General features: G+C 41.9%; 1 pseudogene; it reads left to right on the top strand.

The window, feature by feature from the left end:
- The first annotated feature begins 2253 nt into the window (after positions 1-2253).
- LOC142165419 (uncharacterized) lies at positions 2254-3227 on the top strand (annotated as a pseudogene).
- Positions 3228-20792: the final 17565 nt, after the last annotated feature.

The raw sequence follows: 20792 nt of genomic DNA, 5'->3' as shown, positions 1-20792 counted from the left end.
AAGGGGAAACAAGAGATTAGGGTGTACCAGAAACTCGAGTGTCTGAAACAGTGGTGATGCAGTAGTGGTGGTGATTCAGACAGTGGTGGATGAAGTTTTGACGTCGGAAATGCTCTTCTTGTTGCTGGCCCTTCACTATCAACTCCAATCAAACTGAAGTCGAATAATGAACTCAGCAACAAGAAAAGCTCGTTCAAGCCAAAGTAGAAGCGGCCAGCAATCCGTCGGAATTGAGCCACTAGAGTTTCGACTTCAAATCAAGAAAGAACGGTAGAATAGGGGGAGAATAACACACTCATGTAGGTATTAAGTGGTGGTGAGGTCTCAAACTTGACAAATTTGAGGGAAAATAGGCGGCTAGGGTTTCAGTTTTTTCGAAGATTTGTGGTGTTTGAGAAGGATTCGAAGAATTTGGGACTTGAATTAGGGTAGGGGGCAGTGAGATGAAAAGAACAGCGCAAGTTGGGTGGTGTTTGGAGCATCACTGGCGGCGGTTCACGGAGGAAACAGTGCAGGAGCGGCGGTGACTTGAAAGAAGGTAAGAGAGAGGAGAGAGTGAAGAGAGGTCTTTACGGTTTGGGTAAATGGCCAAAAATCTGATTTTTGGCCCTTTTATTTGGAAAGGGAAATGAAATGAGGTCCGCTGGATTGAAGGGATTGAATGGACGAGATTTTTCTTAGCTTCATTAAGTGAAACGACGTAGTTTTATTATGAAACTACGTCGTTTAGATATGGGTCTTGGCAAGCCAACATTTGGACTTGTTCGGCTGATTTGGGCTGCCAATTTGCCTCAAATTCGGCCCAATTTGGATGAAACATAAAGAAACTCAATCCCTTGATCTTCATAACAATTAATTAAACTAAAGTCTTTATTCAAAATCTACAAATACACATATAATAATCCTACAAAAATAAAAATAAAAATAAAAAAATAATATAATATAATATAATGTAGAAGAAATACTTATACAAAAAAATATATAATCATCTCAAAAAATGAATGGTGCAAATATAAAATATTAGATGTTGCTAAAATTGAAAGGTGCGAATATAATATTAGATGTTGCTAAAATTGAAAAGTGAAAATTGAAAATACATTAAATGAAAATACATTAAAATTGAAAATACATGAAAATTGAAAATACATTAAATTGAAATACATAGAAATTGAAACAACGGTAAAATAGCATAATAACTTAGTAGGAAGGTATGTTATTTCTAGATACATCAAAATTATTATAGTATTGAGTGAATGGGGATGAGGATTGTTGTGGTTGTGACTGTGGATATTGTTGACTTCTTTTATACATTATTCGTTGTTGTTCTTGTCGCATAAATTCACGACGAGTCGGATCGACAATAGAATCCACATCCATCATTAAAACTTTATTTTCTTCTTTCATTTCTTTTACTCTTAGTTTTTCTTTTTGAATAGTCAAAACTTCTTGTTTTGCCTTGGTTGCATTATTCATCGCCTCAACCATCCGATTATTTTCTAATTGGATTGTCTTCATATAATCTTCGTCAATTTTTCTCTTCATTTTTGCTTTCTTCACCATACTAGGCTGTTGTAATGATATGGAATCACCTGAAACATCCTCATTTAAATTTAGTGAAAATGATGATAAGTTAGAATATGATAGACAGGGTGAATCAGGGGTAGGATTCTCAGACTCCGATGATATATTAGCATAGTCTTGCTTTCTTGGTTTTTTCCTTCCAAAATCGTCATCGTTAAACTTCTCAAAATCCTTCATTATAGCCCACACATGATCAAATTTAAAACCCTTTTTAAAGTTCGGATCTTGCATAAGTAAAGCTTTTATTTTAATCTCAGTCGTCGAGTGGATTTCGTTCTAATCTCAAACGTCTGATAGATTTTATCCTTATCATATTTTATATTCAGAGTAATATATCTCTACACATTATTCAAGATGATAGATTTATTTTGATCTCAGCCGTCGAGTGGATTTCGTTCTAATCTCAACCATCCGATGAATTTTATCCTTATCCTATTTTATCTTAGAAATAAAATATCTCTACACATTATTCAAGTGATAGATTTTATTTTGATCTCAGTCGTCGAGTGGATTTCTTTCTAATCTCAATCGTCTGATGGATTTTATTCTTATCCTATTTTATCTTCGGAATAAAGTTTCACTCTAAAAAATGAACACCATTTAGGAAAATTATATTATTCCATCAAATTAATTTCTAAATAAATTAAATATTATTGTTTCCGTCTTCTGAAAATGAATTTCTATATGGGAGGTTCATCTAATAAAAATGATGATTCAAATTACTCGTCATCGTCATCGTCATCCCCATCATCACCTTTAATTTCCGATAATGAAGCTGATATAGAAATGTTCAAGCAAGCAATTCAGATGAATAATTATGTATTGCAGTGTTTGCAAAAAAATCAAAATAATGATCCTATTAGAGTTGGCTCCGTTCCAGGTCATTTAGTAATCAATCGAGATTGTGAAAGTGCTGATAATAATTTATTTCTCGACTATTTTTTAGATAATATCCGCTTTAATGATTGCTAATTTCATCGTAGATATTGGATGTCCCATAATTTGTTCCTCCAAATAGTTGATAAAATTAAAGTTCATGATATGTACTTTGTACAATGTGCCGATGCTATGGTTAGATTTGGATTATCTACTCTACAAATAATTATAGCCTTGTTTAGAATGTTGGTATACGGTTTGCCAGTGGATGTCACTGATGAATATGTAAAAATTGGAGAGTCGACTGCAATTGAGAGCATGAAGAGAGTTTGTTGAGCTATCGTAGAGGCTTTTGGAGAGCATTATTTGAGATCACCAACACCTAACGATGTTACAAGGATTCTGCACATCGGTGAACAGCGTAGCTTTTTAGGAATACTAGCCAGACTAGACTACATGCATTGGAAATGGAAAAATGGGTTGGACAATGTGCAGGTCGTAGTGGATTTCCAACAATTATTCTTGAAGTTATGGCCGATTATGACCTTTGGATATGGCATGCATATTTTGGTATTCCCGGCACCAATAATGACATTAATATTTTAGAGTCATCACATTTGTTTTCCGATCTTGCTGGTGGTACTGCTCCTCCTACCCATTATGCTATTCAAGGACAAGAATATAATATGGGTTATTATTTAGTTGATGGTATATATCCAAGATGATCACCCCTTGTGCAAACTATTCGTGAGCCACTATCACGACCCTAAACCCAAACCCGATCGTGATGGTGCCTCTCGTGAAGACAAGGTCAGCCAACTAAACCCAATTCACTTGTTAAAGCAGTTAAACAATATAAAAGCAGTCTAAAACATGCTTTAACGATAATAAGTAGCAGAAATACAACCCGACATAGCCCTAACTGGGGTGTCACAAGTCACGAGCATCTAACAATACTGAATCCTCAAATGTAACTACAGAGTTTTAAATACTGAACTAAGAACATAAAGTAAATAGATAGGGAGGAGCTCCAGGCTGCGAACGTCAACAGCTACCTAAAGACTCCTCTAAGATCCACCTGAAGTTGGAATGAATCAGCACTCGGGAGCGGGACCAGCTACGCCTGAATCTGCACACAGGGGTGCAGGGAGTAAAGTGAGTACTCCAAATCAGTGAGTAACAAATGTAAATAATGACTAAAAGTAAGAAAACACGTAAAGCGCAAGGCATTCTATAACGAAGCAGTAAAATCACTTAAAATTAGTAAAACCAGTAAAAATCAAGTAAAATCCTCTTTCAACTAGTAAATTTGACAGATAACTAAGATAAAGTAAACAAATATAAGTTTGCCCCTCGGGCACAGTATTAACAAATCCGCCACTCGGACAACATCTCAGATCAATACTAGCCCCTCCGGCTCAATCTCACATCACAATGGGTAGTCGCGCTCAATGGGGGTGTGCAGACTCCTGGAAGGGCCCCTTACGGCCCAAGCACAATAACAAGCCATCTCGTAGCATCAAAACTAGGCCCTCGGCCTCATATCAATCAAGACACCTCTCGTGGCATACATATCTCAGGTCATCGGCCTCCAAATTAGTATCAGTGTTTCTCACAATGTAGGCCTCCTACCTTACTCAGTTAAAAATCATCACAAGCCTGTCTGGCAATAGTAAAACATTGTTTCTCAACCCAAACATCATTTGAAATATCATTTAAGTCTTAAAAACTGAGTAAACAAGGATGAGTAGTAAAATAGTGGAAATTAACATGACTGAGTTCAAGTATAAAGTCAAAACAGTGAGGAAATATCATAAAATCCCCTAAGGGTTCAAATAGTTGGCACTAGGCCCAAATATGGCATTCAGCCCAAATAAAGATGATAGCAAATAGTTTTCATTCAAATACGCGGTAAAATCATCAATCGGGATGAACCAAGTCTCAATCCCTAATAGTGCACGACCCCACGCTCGTCATCGAACGTGTGCCTCACCTCAATATAGCACTACGATATGCAATCCGGGGTTTCAAACCCTTAGGACATCATTTACAATCATTACTCACCTCGAACCGGCTAAATCTCTAGCGCGCGACGCCTTTGCCCCTCGAATCTGCCTCCACGCACATCAAATCTATCAAAAATCAGAACGAGGACGTCAAAATATACTAAGGAAACAAATCCCAAGAAAAAACAATCAATAAAGGGTACAAATCCCGAAATTACCAAAACTCGACCCCCGGGGCCACGTTTCGGAATTCAGAAAATTTTACATCAATAGATTCCTTATCTCCCCACGAGTTCATACATACCAAAAGTTCTCAAATCCGACCCCAAATGGTCCTCCAAAATCCCCAATCATAAGTCCAAAATTCCAAGCCCTAGTTCTTCCATTTTTAGCTTAAGTTTCCATGATTTTCTAGGTAGAATTCACATAATAATCGAGTTTTAAGTCAGAAAATCTTATCTCCCAATAATTCCCCTTGAATCCCTCTTCAATCTCCTTCAAAAATCTCCCAAAATGGCCAACTATGGAGGAAATGAGCCCCAAAATCGTGGACAAGACGAGTTAAAAATATTTTGCCCAGGCCTTAATTTCCTTCTTCGCGAACACGATCAAACCCTCACTTCGCGAAGCACAAACTCACTTTGACCAACTTTTACTCTATGCGAACGCGATGCTTCCTCTACCTTACCCATCGCGAACGCGATGAACACTTGACCTCGAACTCATTTGACCCAAATTCCTCTACGCTTCTCGCGAAGGCCTTCTCGCGAAAGCGATGCACCACTTCCCAGCCCTCCGCGAACGCGAAGCCCTTCTCACGACCGCGAAGGCTTAATCCTTGCCTTCCTCAACTGCCTCTTCACGAACGCGAGGCTCCACTCACGAACGCGAAGGGTAAGATCCCTATAATAGCTGAACAGATTTTTCTGCTATTTTCTAAACTCCAAAATGATCCGATTGACCACCCGAACTTATCCGAGGCCCCCGAGACCTCAACCAAAGGCACCAACAAATCCTAAAACCTTATTCAAACTTGTTCCAATCATCAAAACACTTCAAACAACATCAAATCACCCAAAACACATCGGATTCAAGCCTAAGTTTCTAAAATCTTCCGAAATATGCTTTTGATCAAAACCCAACCAAACCACGTCCGAATGACCTGAAATTTTACACAAACATCCCAAATGCCACAATAAAGCTACTGCAACTCTTGAAATTCCATTCCAACCCCTATATCAAAATCTCGCCTATCAACCGGAAATCGCCAAAATCTCAACTTCGCCAATTCAAGCCTAAATCAACTCCGAACCTCCAAAACCCATTCTGGTCATGCTCCTAAGTCATAAATCATCTCCGAATCTGACCGAACCATCGGAACTCACATCCGAGCCCTCTAATACATAAGTCAATATCCGGTTAACTTTTCCAACTTAAACTTCCTTAAAAGAGACTAAGTGTCTCAAACCCTACCAAAATCATTCCGGATTCGATCCGACCAACTCGATACCACAAAATACGGATAAAGAAGCATAAAGAAGTAGAAATAGGGTAAACAGAGCGGTAACTCATGAGACGACTGCCCGGGTCATCATAGCCACGTTCGGAAAAGAAGAAATATTTTGCGATGAAACAAGAATCATGTAAAAAAGATATTGAATGTGCATTCGGAGTTTTGCAACATCGTTTTGCAATTGTTGCACGACCCTCATGTTTTTTGGAAAAAAGAAGTGCTACATGATATAATGACTACATGTATTATATTGCACAACATGATAATCAAGAATGAGCGTGATCTTAATGCACCAATTCAAGATGATTTGGAAGGTCCTCCTCCAACAGTAGAAATGGCAGTAGAGGAAAATCAACGATTTCAAGAATTTTTAGCTCAACATATAAGAATAAAGGATAGATGCTCATTATGCACTTCGTTATGCATTAATAGATCATTTATGGGAGAATACTAGAGGTCGAAGTTGAATATTTATGTAGTATTTCGAATAATTTTATCGTTATGTAATATGTATTTAAGTAATCTTGTATCGCAATGATTTCACTTTTATTTGAATTATTAGTTAATCTATAATAATAGTTTATAAATTATATTATTTAAAATTTTATGGAATTGTTTTAATGGAAATTGCAAATTAATGAAAATAAAAGATGGAACTTGTTTAATGGAAATTAAAAAATAAAAAGGAAATGAAAAATAATAATATAATATAGAAGAGAGAGAAGGATATAAAAAAGATTATTCTCTTTTGGGGGAAAAATGAGGGAATGGTTGGAGTAAGTTGTCCCCAAAAATATCACGACCCTAAATTCGGATCCGGTCGTGATGGAGCCTCTCGTGAAGACAAGGCCAACTGACACAACTCCCAATTCTTTTTAAAAATTTTAATAACACAATTTAAGTCATTAACATGATAATAATCCCAAAATAAAAGTGAAATAGTACAATTTGCGAAAAAACCAACACAGCCCGATATCGGGGTGTCACTAGTCATGAGCATCTAATAACCAATTAAAAATAGGAAGAGTCTACATAGTCTATTACAGAACTAAAACAACAGAAAATAAGATAAGGGGGAGAAACACTAGGTTGTGAATGCCGAGCAGCTACCTAGTGAACTCCGAATTGCCTGAGCTGGTGTGACGACCCGGCCAGTCGTCTCATAAGTTACCCCTCAGTTTTCCCCATTTCTATTACTTTATGCTTTGTTTAACCGTGTTATGTGGCATCGGGGTGGTCGGATCGAATCCGGAATGATTTTGGTAAGGTTTGAAACACTTAGTCTCTTTTGAGGAAGCTTAAGTTGGAAAAGTCAACTGGATGTTGACTTGTGTGTTAGAGGGTCGGATGTGAGTTCCGATGGTTTGGTTAGCTTCGGGAGGTGATTTGGAACTTAGGAGCACGATCAGAATGAGTTTTGGAGGTTCGGAGTCGATTTAGGCTTGAATTGGCAAAGTTGATATTTTTGGCGATTTCTGGTTGGTAGGCAAGATTTTGATATATGGGTAGGAATGGAATTCCGAGAGTTGAAGTAGTTCTGTTGTGTCATTTGGGATATGTGTGCAAAATTTCAGGTCATTTGGACATGGTTTGGTTGGGTTTTTTATCAAAAGCGTAATTTAGAAGATTTTGGAATCCTTAGGCTTGAATCCGATGCGAATTTGGTGTTTTGATGTTGGTTTGAGCATTCTGAGGGTTGGAACAAGTTTGAATGAGTTTATAGGATATGTTGGCATGTTTGCTTAAGGTCCCGGGATCCTCGGGTGAGTTTCGGGTGGTCAATTGGACCATTTCATGAAGTTTAGAATTGCAGAAAACTGCTGTGTGTTGTAGAAGATTTAGACCTTCGCGTTCGCGAGTGGGTCCTTGCATTCGTGAAGGGTCAATTGATGAAGGCTGGGATTTAAGCCTTCGCGTTTGCGAGGAAGGCTACGCGTTCGCGAAGGGCTAGATGTTTGTGCTTCGCGTTGGCGAGAAGGGGAGCGTGTTCGCGTAGAGGAAATTGGTCAGCTGGGTTTGAGGTCGAGTTGTTCATCGCGTTCACGAGAGAGGGAGTGCGTTCGCGAAGAGTAAGTCTGAGGAACCATCACGTTTGCGATGGGCATGTCGTATTCGCGTAGAGGATTTTTGGTCAAAGTCATTTTTGTGCTTTGCGAACGCGAGGCGTTGACCGCGTTCACAAAGAAGGATTTCAGGCCTGGGCAGAAGGTTTAAAAGGTCGTCTTGTCCGCGATTTTGGGGTTTATTTCTTCCATTGTTGGTTGTTTTTGGAGCTTTTTGAAGGGGATTGAAGAGGGATTCAAGGGGAATCACTTGGAGGTAAGCTTCTTGGACTTAAAACTCGATACTAATGTGAAATCTACCTAAATAATCATGGAAATTAAACCAAATATTGAAGAACTAGAGCTTGGAAACTTAGACCTTTGATTGAGGATTTGAAGGACCATTTGAGGCCAGATTTCAGAACTTTTGATATATGTGAACTCGTGGGGAGATAAGGAATCTATTGATATAAAAATTATCGAATTCCGAGACGTGGGCCAGGAGGTCAGGTTTTGGTAATTTGAAGATTTGTGTCGTATTTTGATTATTTTTGCTTAGGCTTCGTTCCCTTAGCATATTTTGATGTCCTCGTTCTGATTTTGGATAGATTCGACATGAGTGGAGGCCGATTCGAGGGGCAAAGGCATCGCGAGCTAGAGATTTGACCGGTTCGAGGTGAGTAAGGATTGTAAATGATGTTCTGAGGGTATGAAATCCCGGACTTGCACATCGTTGTGTAATATTAAGGTGACGCACATGCTTGATGACGAGCGTGGGGTCGTGCACTATTGGAGATTGTGACTTAATCCGCCCTGAATGACTATTTTACCACGTATTTGACTGAAATCTATTTGTTAGCATCATGATTTGGGCATAATGCCATATTTGGGTTTTATCCCAACTATTTGAACCCTTCAGGGATTTTTAATGGTATTTCCTCACTGTTTTGACTTTATACTTGAACTCAGTCATGTTATATTTCATTGTTTCCGTACTCGGCAATGTTTACTCTGTTTTAACACTTACATGATCTTTTAAATGATATTTTTGGGTTGAGAATCATGTTTTACTATTGCCTGAGTGGCTTGTGAGGATTTTGACTGAGTAAGGCCGAGGGCCTATATTGTGAGGAAATATTTGATATTGATTATGAGGCTCAGGGCCTAATATATGTAAGCTACGAGTTGCTTGATTGATATAAAGCTAAGGGCCTAGTGATGATGCCACGAGGTGGCTTGATATTGTGTTTGGGCCGTAAGGGGCCTCTCCAGGAGTTTGTACACCCCCAGTGAGCGCGGGTACCCATTGTGATGTGAGATTAAGCCCGAGGGGCTGGTATTGTTCTATGTGATTGCTCGAGGGGCTGGTATTATTCTTAGATGTTGCCCGAGGGGCCAATTTGTTGATATTGTGCCCAAGGGGCGAACCTTTATGTGTTTATTTTCATAATTGACTGTCAATTACCTGCGTAATTGTTGAAAAAGGCTTTTCATGAAGTTAAATTTGAGTTAAAGGATTTTTACCTATCTTTCACTAGTTCATTATTTTAATGGTTTTACTGTTTCATTATAGCATGCTTTTGTGCCTTACGTGATTTCCTGCTTTCAGTCTTTATTTATGATTATTACTCACTTAGTTGGAGTACTCATTTTATTCCCTGCATCATGTGTGCAGATTCAGGCGTATCTGGTCCCGCTCCCAAGTGCTGATCATTCTGGCTCAGGCGGATCCGAGGAGTCTCTAGGTAGTTGTTGTCGTTCGCGGCCCGAAGCTCTTCCCTATCTTACTTCTTAATGTTCTTAGTTTTCTGTATTAAACTCTATAGTTTGATTTGGAGTATTTCGTGTTGTTAGATGCTCATGACTAGTACAACCCGGTATCGGGCTGTGTTGGGTTATTTTCTATGAATTATTCTATTATCTAATAACTTTGGATTATCTTGTGATGCTTTAGATTTATTTCTTATGGTTTAACTGTTAATAATTGGATATGGGAAGTGTCGGTTGGCCTTGTCTTCACGAGAGGCGCCATCACGACCGGGTCCGGGTGTAGGGTCGTGACAAGTTGGTATCATAGCCTAGGCTACACAGGTCTCATGAGTCATGAGCAGGTTTAGTAGAGTCTCGTGGATCAGTACGGAGACATTTGTATTCATCCTCGAGAGGTTGCAGAACCTTTAAGAAAAACTTCATATTTTTGAAATTCTTGTCGTGCGAATTTGTTGATCCGAGTACTAAACTTTTGTTGTTGTATTCTCTCATAGATGGTGAGGACACGCGCTACCGGTCAGTATGGATGACCACCAGTACCACTAGCTGTGGCCACCAGAGGCCGAGGATGCGGCCGTGGTTGTGGTAGGGGCAGAGCAGCTGGGGCAGCACCTGCAGATCCACCAGCTGCCCCAGTTCAGGATCAGGTCCCAATTATGGACACTCCAGCAGTACCAGCTCAGGCACCAGCTATGCCCATTGTGATTTCGGGTCTTCAGGAGGCCTTGGCTCAGATATTTTCAGTTTGCACTAGCCTAGCTTAGGCGGTTTCAGCCACTACAGCTGCAGCTACTTCTCAGGCAGGGGGGAATTAGATCCCACCGCTCGCACACCTGAGTAGGTCGTGCAGGGACTTCAGACACTGGGGGCATACCCAGCCCAGCCGGTTGCAGCTGCTTAAGACTATGTAGTTCCTGCTATGCTAGAGGATGAGCAGCGTAGGTTGGAGAGGTTTGGTAGACTGCAGCCTCCGACCTTCAGTGGTGCAGAGGGCGAAGATGCCCAGGGTTTCTTAGATAAGTGTTAGAGGATGCTTCGTACAGCGGGTATTCTGGAGACCAGCGGGGTTGATTTCACTACTTATCAGTTTTCGGGAGCTGCCTTTACTTGGTGGGAGTCTTTTGAGAGGTGTAGTCCTGTTGGTGCAACACCCTTTATGCGCTGCAGTCCCACAGAGAGGAGCTGCACAGGGAGTTTGAGTGGTTGCGTCAGGTAGAGAAGACTATGATGCAGTACGAGATGAGGTTCTTTGAGTTGGCTCGTCATGCTATTTGGATGGTTACGATAGATAGAGAGAGGATCAGGAGGTTTGTTGATGGCCTCACTTATCAGCTTCGTATTCTTATGAATAGAGAGAGGGTGATTGGTTCTACCTTTGAGGATGTTGTTGACATCGCCCGTGAGATTGAGTTGGTTCGCCGCCAGGAGCGAGAGGAGAGGGAGGCCAAGAGGCCTCAAGAATCTGGTCGTTACAGTGGTACTTCTTTGAGAGGTCAGCTTCAGCACGGCAGAGGTCGTCCATTCAGGCATGCTCAGCCAGCTCACCCGAGTTATCGTGGGGCATCATCGGGTCATAGTTCTCATAGTTCTCATCAGGGCCAGTCATCACTTAGTGCCCTTCCAGCTTAGAGTTCGTCCCGTGCTCCATCAGTTCAGGGCTCTTCTATGCCAAGTGCATCTGCTAGTCACTCCGATGTGAGGGGTTCCCATCAGTCCCCTTCTCTAGCACCTGGGAGTTTTTATGAGTTTGGCGTGATGGGTCATATGTGGAGGTAGTGCCCTCGTTGTCTTGCGAGCTCATCTCAGCAGAGGGGTTAATCATCGGCTTCAGCGCCAGCTACTTCACCACCACCCGCCCAGCTAGCTAGAGGTGGAGGTCAGTCAGCTAGGGGTCGCCCCAGAGGGGGAGGTTGATCAGGTGGCGGTCAAGCCTACTTCTATGCACTTCCAGGCAGACCCGATGCTATTGCTTCAGATGCTGTTATTACAGGTATTGTTTTAGCCTGCCATAGAGATGCCTCTATATTATTTGATCCTGGTTCCACCTTTTCTTATGTGTCATCATACTTTGATCGTTATTTGGGTATGCCCCGTGAGTTTCTTGCTTCACATGTTTATGTATCTACCCCGATGGGCGATACTGTTGTTGTAGACAGTGTGTACCGGTCATGTGTGGTGACTATTGGGGGTCTGGATACCCGTGTTAATCTTTTATTATTGTGTATGGTAGATTTCGATGTCATTTTGGGCATGGATTGGCTATCTCTGAGTCGTGCTATTCTAGACTGTCATGCTAAGACAGTCACATTGGCTATACTGGGTGTGCCACAGATTGAGTGGCGAGGTGTGACTGATTATGTTCCTAGTAGAGTGATCTCGTTCTTGAAGGCCCAGCGTATGGTTGGGAAGGGTTGTCTTTCATGTCTAGCCTTTGTGAGGGATGTCGGTGCTGAGACTCCTAGTATTGATTCCGTTCCAGTTGTGAGGGACTTTCCCGATGTATTTCCTGCGGACCTGTCGAGCATGCCACCGGACAGGGATATTGATTTTGGTATTGACTTGGTGCCGGGCACTCAACCCATTTCTATTCCGCCATATCGTATGGCACCAGCGGAGTTGAAGGAATTAAAGGAGCAGCTTCAGGAACTCCTTGATAAAGGGTTCATTCGGCCTAGTGTGTCACCTTGGGGTGCACCGCTCTATTTGTGAAGAAGAAGGATGGTACTTCAGGAACCCCAGCAGCATTCATGCATTTGATGAACATTGTTTTTTGGCATTATCTTGACTCATTTGTCATAGTCTTCATTGATGATATTCTGGTATATTCGCTTAGTTAGGAGGAGCACGCGGAGCATTTGAGAGTTGTGTTGCAGAGATTGAAAGAGGAGAAGCTTTATGCAAAATTCTCCAAGTGTAAGTTTTGGCTCAGTTTAGTGGCTTTCTTGGGGAACGTGGTATCCAGCGAGGGTATTCAGGTTGATCCGAAGAAGATAGAGGTGGTTCAAAGTTGGCCCAGACCGTCCTCAGCCACAAAGATTTGCAACTTTCTTGGTTTGGTGGGTTATTATCGCCATTTTGTTTAGGGATTCTCGTCTATATCATCGCCCTTGACCAAGTTGACTCAGAAGGGTGCTTCATTTGTATGGTAGGACGAGTGTGAGGAGAGCTTTCAAAAGCTCAAGACAGCTTTGACCACAGCTCCAGTGTTAGTTTTTCCATCAGCTTTAGGTTCATATACTGTGTATTGTGATGCTTTGAGAGTTGGCATTGGTTGTGTATTGATGCAGGAGGGTAGAGTTATTGCTTATTCTTCTCGTCAGTTGAAGCCCCATGAGAAGAACTACCCCATTCATGATTTAGAGTTGACTGCCATAGTTCACGCATTGAAGATTTGGAGGCATTACTTGTATGGTGTGTCTTGTAAGGTTTTTACTGATCATCGTAGCCTCTAGCACTTGTTCAAATAGAAGGATCTCAATTTGAGGCAGCAGAGGTGGTTGGAGTTGCTTAAGGATTATGATATCACTATATTGTACCATCCGGGCAAGGCCAATGTGGTGGCCGATGCCTTGAGCCGAAAGGCAGTGAGTATGGGGAGTTTGGCATATATTCCAGTTGGGAAGAGAACTCTTGCAGTTGATGTTCAGGACTTGGCCAATCGGTTCGTGAGGTTAGATATTTTGGAGCCTAGTCAGGTATTAGCTTGTGTGGTTTCTCAGTCTTCCTTACATGATCACATCAGAGAATGCCAATAGGATGATCCGCATTTGCTTGTCCTTAAGGACAGAGTTCAGCACGATGATGCCAGAGATGTGACCATTGGTAATGATGGGGTGTTGAGGATGCAGGGCTGGATTTGTGTGCCCAATGTGGATGGGATTCGGGAGTTGATTCTGGAGGAGGCCCATAGCTCACGGTATTCCATTCATCCAGGTGTTGTGAAGATGTATCAAGATTTGAGGCAGCACTATTGGTGGAGGAGAATGAAGAAAGACATTGTGGGATTTGTAGCTTGGTGTCTCAATTGTCAGTAGGTGAATTATGAGCATCAGAGACTGGGCAGCTTGCTTCAGCGGATGGATATTCTAGAGTAGAAGTGGGAGAGGATCACTATGGACTTTGTAGTTGGACTTCCACAGACTTTGAGAAAGTTCAATGTTATTTGGGTGATTGTGGATCAGCTGACTAAGTCTGTGGACTTCATTCCTGTGTGTACTACCTATTTTTCATAGCGGTTGGTAGAGATCTATATCTGGGAGATTGTTCATTTGCATGGGGTCCCAGTTTCCATCATTTCAGATAGGGGCACTCAGTTTACATCGCAGGTTTAGAGGTATGTGCAGCGAGAGTTGGGTACTCAGGTTGAGTTGAGCATAGCTTTTCACCCTCAAACGGACGGGAAGTCCGAGCGCACTATTTAGATATTGGAGGACATGTTGCGTGCTTGTGTCATTGATTTCGGAGGGTCATGGGATCAGTTTCTACCGCTTGCAGAGTTTGCTTATAACAACAACTACCAGTCGAGTATTCAAATGGCTCCATATGAGGCTTTGTATGGGAGGCGGTGTAGATCTCTAGTTAGTTGGTTCGAGCCCGGTGAGGCTAGGCTATTGGGGACAGACTTGGTGCAGGATGCTTTGGAAAAGGTGAATATGATTCAGGAAAGGCTCCGTACAGCGCAGTCGAGACAGAAGAGTTATGCTGACATGAAGGTTCGAGATGTGTCCTACATGGTTGGTGATAAGGTTCTATTGAAGGTTTCACCCATGAAGGGTGTTATGAGATTTGGGAAGAAAAGGGAAATTGAGTCCTCGATTCATTGGGCCTTTTGAGGTGCTTCGGAGGATTGGGGAGGTGGCTTATGAGCTTGCTTTGCCACCCAGCTTATCGAGTGTGCATCTGATATTTCATGTTTCTATGCTCCGAAAGTATATTGGGGATCCGTCTCATGTTTTGGACCTTAGAACAGTTCAGTTGGATAATGATTTGACTTATGATGTGGAGCCAGTAGCTATTTTGGGTCGTCAGGTTCGAAAGTTGAGGTAAAAGGATATAGCTTCAGTGAAAGTGCAGTGGAGAAGTCAGCCCGTTGAGGAGGCTACCTGGGAAACCGAGCGGGAGATGCGGAGCAGATATCCTCACTTGTTTGAGGCTTCAGGTATGTTTCTTGACTTGTTCGAGGATGAACGTTTGTGTAAGTTGGGGAGGATGTGATGAACCGGCCAGTCTTCTCATGAGTTACCGCTTCGTTTTCCCCATTTCTGCTTCTTTATGCTTTGTTTATCCGTGTTATGTGGTATCGGGTTGGTCGGATCGAATCCGGAATGATTTTGGTAAGGTTTGAGACACTTAGTCTCTTTTGATGAAGCTTAAGTTGGAAAAGTCAACCGGATGTTGACTTATATGTTAGAGGGCTTGGATGTGAGTTCTGATGGTTCAGTTAGCTTCGGAAGGTGATTTGGGACTTAGGAGCGCGATCGGAATGAGTTTTGGAGGTTCGGAGTAGATTTAGGCTAGAATTGGCGGGGTTGATATTTTGGCGATTTCCGATTGGTAGGCGAGATTTTGATATAGGGGGCGGAATGGAATTCCGAGAGTTGCAGCAGTTCTGTTGTGGCATGTGGTATGTGTGTGCAAAATTTTAGGTCATTCGGACGTGGTTTGGTTGGGTTTTTGATCAAAAGCGTAATTTAGAAGATTTTGGAATTCTTAGGCTTGAATCCGATGCAAATTTGGTGTTTCGATGTTGGTTTGAGCATTCCAAAGGTTGGAACAAGTTTGAATGAGGTTATGGGATATGTTGACATGTTATGTTGAAGTCCCGGGGGCCTCGGGTGAGTTTCGGGTGGTCAATCGGACCATTTCATGAAGTTTAGAATTGCAGAAAGCTGCTGTGTGTTGCAGAAGATTTAGACCTTCGTGTTCGCGAATGGGTCCTCGCATTCGTGAAGGATCAATTGATGAAGGCTGGGATTTAAGCTTTCATATTAGCAAGGAAGGCTACACATTCGGGAAGGGCTGGATGTTTGTGCTTCACGTTCGCGAGAAGGGGAGCGCGTTCGTGTAGAGGAAATTGGTCAACAGGGTTTGAGGTCGAGTTGTTCATCGCGTTCGCGAGAGAGGGAGTGTTCGCGAAGAGTAAGTCTGAGGAACCATCGCGTTCGCGATGGGCATGTCGCTTTCGCGTAGAGGATTTTTGGTCAAAGTCATTTTTGTGCTTCGCGAACGCGAGGCGTTGACCACGTTCGCGAAGAAGGATTTCAGGCCTGGTCAAAAAGTTTAAAAGGTCGTCTTGTCCGCGATTTTGGGGTTTATTTCTTCCATTGTTGGTCATTTTTGGAGCTTTTTGAAGGGGATTGAAGAGGGATTCAAGGGGAATCACTTGGAGGTAAGATTCTTGGACTTAAAACTTGATTTTAATGTGAAATCTACCTAAATAATCATGGAAATTAAGCCAAAAATTGAAGAACTAGGGCTTGGAAACTTAGACCTTTGATTGAGGATTTGAAGGACCATTTGAGGTCGGATTTCAGAACTTTTGATGTGTGTGAACTCGTGGGGAGATAAGGAATTTATTGATATAAAAATTATCAAATTCCGAGATATGGGCCCTGGGGTCGGGTTTTGGTAATTTTGGGATTTGTGTCGTATTTTGATTATTTTTGCTTGGGCTTCGTTCCATTAGCATATTTTGACATCCTCATTCTGATTTTGGATAGATTCGACACGAGTGGAGGCCGATTTGAGGGGCAAAGGCATCGTGAGCTAGAGATTTGATCGGTTCGAGATGAGTAATGATAGTAAATGATGTTCTGAGGGTATGAAACCCCAGACTTGCTCATCATTGTGCTATATTGAGGTGACGCACACGCTTGATGACGAGCGTGGGGTCGTGCACTATTGGGGATTGTGACTTAGTCCATCCCGAATGATTATTTTACCATATATTTGACTGAACGCTATTTACTATCATCATGATTTGGGTTGAATGCCATATTTGGGCCTTGTGCCAACTATTTGAACCCTTCGGGGATTTTTACTAGTATTTCCTCACTGTTTGACTTTATACTTGAACTCAGTCATGTTATATTTCACTGTTTTCGTACTCATCCATGTTACTCTGTATTAACACTTACATGATCTTTTAAATGATATTTTTGGCTGAGAATCATGTTTTACTATTGCCCGAGTGGCTTGTGAGGATTTTGACTGAGTAAGGCCGAGGGCCTATATTGTGAGGAAACATTTGATACTGATTATGAGGCTTAGGGCCTAAGATATGTACGCCACAAGGTGGCTTGATTGATATAAAGCTGAGGGGCTAGTGATGATGCCACGAGGTGGCTTGATATTGCGTTTGGGCCGTAAGAGGCCCCTCCAGGAGTTTGTACACCCCCAGTGAGCGCGGGTACCCATTGTGATGTGAGATTGAGCCCGAGGGGCTGGTATTGTTCTATGTGATTGCTCGAGGGGCTGGTAATATTCTTAGATGTTGCTCTAGGTGCAAATTTGTTGATATTGTGCCCAAGGGGCGAACCTTTATGTGTTTATTTTCATAATTGACTGTCAATTACCTGCGTAATTGTTGAAAAAGGCTTTTCATGAAGTTAAATTTGAGTTAAAGGATTTTTACCTATCTTTCACTAGTTCATTATTTTAATGGTTTTACTGTTTCATTATAGCATGCTTTTGTGCCTTACGTGATTTCCTGCTTTCAGTCTTTATTTATGATTATTACTCACTTAGTTGGAGTACTCACTTTATTCCCTGCATCATGTGTGCAGATTCAGGCGTATCTGGTCCCGCTCCCAAGTGCTGATCATTCTGGCTCAGGCAGATCCGAGGAGTCTCTAGGTAGTTGTTGTCGTTCGCAGCCCGAAGCTCTTCCCTATCTTACTTCTTAATGTTCTTAGTTTTCTGTATTAAACTCTATAGTTTGATTTGGAGTATTTCGTGTTGTTAGATGCTCATGACTAGTACAACCCGGTATCGGGCTGTGTTGGGTTATTTTCTATGAATTATTCTATTATCTATTAACTTTGGATTATCTTGTGATGCTTTAGATTTATTTCTTATGGTTTAACTGTTAATAATTGGATATGGGAAGTTTCAGCTAGCCTTGTCTTCAGGAGAGGCGTCATCATGATCGAGTCCAGGTATAGGGTCGTGATAGCTGGAAGCAATCAGCACTCGCTAGCCGGACCCGAGGCTCCTGTATCTACACACAGGGTGCAGGGAGTAATGTGAGTACTCCGACTCAGTGAGTAATAAAAGTAAAAGCAGCTGAGAGATAGGAAATCACGTAAAACATAGCAAAATGCTATAAAGAGGTAGAGTAAAACCAATACAATGCAATAAAATAGTGAAGACTAGTAAAACACCTTAATTCAATGAAAACCTTTTTAAAACATCTTTTAACAGTTTCAACAAGTGAATGAAAAACAGTGAGAAGAGATAAACACATAAAACCAACCCCTCGGGCTAAGTACCAACAGAATCAGCCCCTCGAGCTCTCTCACAATCTCTCGTATCAGCCCCTCGGGCAATAACATGAGACAATATCAGCCACTCGGGCTATATCACATATCATACTGGGTACCCGCGCTCACTGGGGGAGTACAGACTCCGATAGGGGCCCCTATTAAGCCATCTCGTGGCATAATCAATAGGCTCTTGGCCACATATCAAGCCACCTCGTGGCATACAACTCAGGCCCTCGGCCTCATAATCATGAATCAGCTCAATAACCTCACAACACAGGCCCTCGGCCCTACTCAGTCAAAATCTCTAAAAGTCACTCGGGCACAGTAAAATATGATGCTCAACCCAAAAAATTATTTAAAGTGTTAAAACAAAGTAAACATAGCTGAGTTATGAAATAGTAGAATATAGCACGACTGAGTACAGATATAAAATTAAAACAGTGAGGAAATAGCAGTAAAAATCCCCTAAGGGTCCAAAACAGATGGCGCGAGGCCCAAATATGGCATTCAGCCTAAAACATGATGATAGCAAATAGTTTTCAGTCAAATACGCGGTAAAAAAGTCATTCGGGATGGACTTAGTCCCAATCCCAACCGGTGCACGACCCCACGCTCGTCATCTAGCATGTGTGCCACCTTAATACAGCACAACAATGTGAAGTCCGGGGTTCCATACCCTCAGGACAGCATTTGCAATCATTACTCGCCTTAATCTGGTCCAAACTCTAGCTCGTGATGCTTTTGCCTCTCGAATCGGCCTTCAGATGCTCCAAATCTATCCAAAATCAGTACATAACCATCAAAATATGCGAAGAGAATAAAGCCCACTCGAAAGAAATCAAATTACAACATGAATCTCAAAATTAACCAAAACCCAACCCCCGGGCCTACGTCTCGAAATTCGATAAAATTTACACCAATAGACTCCTTATCTCCCCACAAGTTCATACATATAGAAAATACTAAAATCCTACCACAAATGGCCCTCAAATCCTCAAGTCAAGGTCTACAATACCAAGCCCTATTCCTTAATTTTTAACCCTTAGTTTTTATTAATTTGAAGCCAAATCAGTGAAATAATGTCATATGATCGATTATTAGGTTCAAAAATCTTACCTCCAGACGTTATCCCTTGAATCCCTCTTCAAAATGGCTCCCCCAAGCTCAAACCGAATAGAAATGGTGAAGAACAACTCAAAATTCGTGAAAGGGAGTTTATATACTTTCTGGCCCAGCAAAATCGCACCTGCGGCAAAAATCCCGCTCCTGCAGTGTCGCTTCTGCGATCCATGACTGCTTTTGTGGGTTTCACTTAAGCTCCGTAGGGCCGCATCTGCGCCCAGGAACCGCACCTGCAGTCCCGCAGATGCTCCCTTTTCAGTGCATCTGCGGCCAAATTCCAAATGGCCAACTTCCGCTTCTGCGGCCTTTTCTTCGCATCTGCGGCGTCGCACCTGCGGTCCCCAATCCGTAGGTGCAGAAATATCAGAAGCAGAAAATCTGCAGCTCCTCCAAAACTCCAAACTCCCCCATCAACCATTCGAAACCATCCCGAGGCACCCGGGACCTCAACCAAAAGCACAAACACCTCATATACCACTACCCAAACTTGCACCAATATTCAAAATACCTCAAACAACATTGAATCAACCAAAACACATCGAATTCAAGCCTAAGGTTCCAAAATCTTCCAAATTCCGCTTTTGATCAAAAGGTCTATCAAACCACGTCCGATTGACCTGAAATTTGGCACACACATCCCAAATGACATAACGGACCTACTGCAACTTTCGGAATTTTATTCCGACCCTTATATCAAAATCTCACATATCAACCGGAAAACACCAAAATTCCAATTTCGCCAATTCAAGCCTAAAAATATTTCGAGCCTCCAAAACCCATTCTAACCATGCTCCTAAGTCCCAAATCATCTCCTGAAGCTGTCCGAACCATCAGAATTCACATTCGAGCTCTATTTCACATAAGTCAACATCCGATTGACTTTTCCAACTTAAACTCACTCAAAAGAGACTAAGTATCTCAAACCTCACCGAAACCTTTTTCAACCCGAGCCAACCAACCTGATAACACACAATACTGATAATCAAAGTAATAAGAAGCAGAAATGAGGGATACGAAGTGGTAACTCATGAGATGACTGGTCGGGTAGTCACATCCTCCCCCTCTTAAACAAACGTTCGTCCTCGAACGAGTCAAGAAACATACCTGAAGCCTCAAATAGGTAAGGATATCTGCTCCGCATCTCCCGCTCGGTTTCCCAGGTAGCCTCCTCTACGGGCCGACCTCTCTACTGCACTTTCATTGAAGTTATAACCTTTGATCTCAACTTTCGAACCTGGCGCTCCAAAATAGCTACTAGCTCCACATCATAAGTCAAATCATCATCTAACTGAACTGTGTTGAAATCCAAAACATGAGACGGATCCACAACAAATAAAAGGTAAAAAAGCGATCCACATTATATCCAAACGATAATTTCTTACTTATTCTTTGTTGACTT

Source organism: Nicotiana tabacum, chromosome 10 (genome assembly GCF_000715075.1).
Source record: "Nicotiana tabacum cultivar K326 chromosome 10, ASM71507v2, whole genome shotgun sequence".
NCBI lineage: Eukaryota > Viridiplantae > Streptophyta > Magnoliopsida > Solanales > Solanaceae > Nicotiana > Nicotiana tabacum.
The sequence above is the reverse complement of the archived record's forward strand: the minus strand, read 5'-3'. Positions and strand labels throughout refer to the sequence as shown.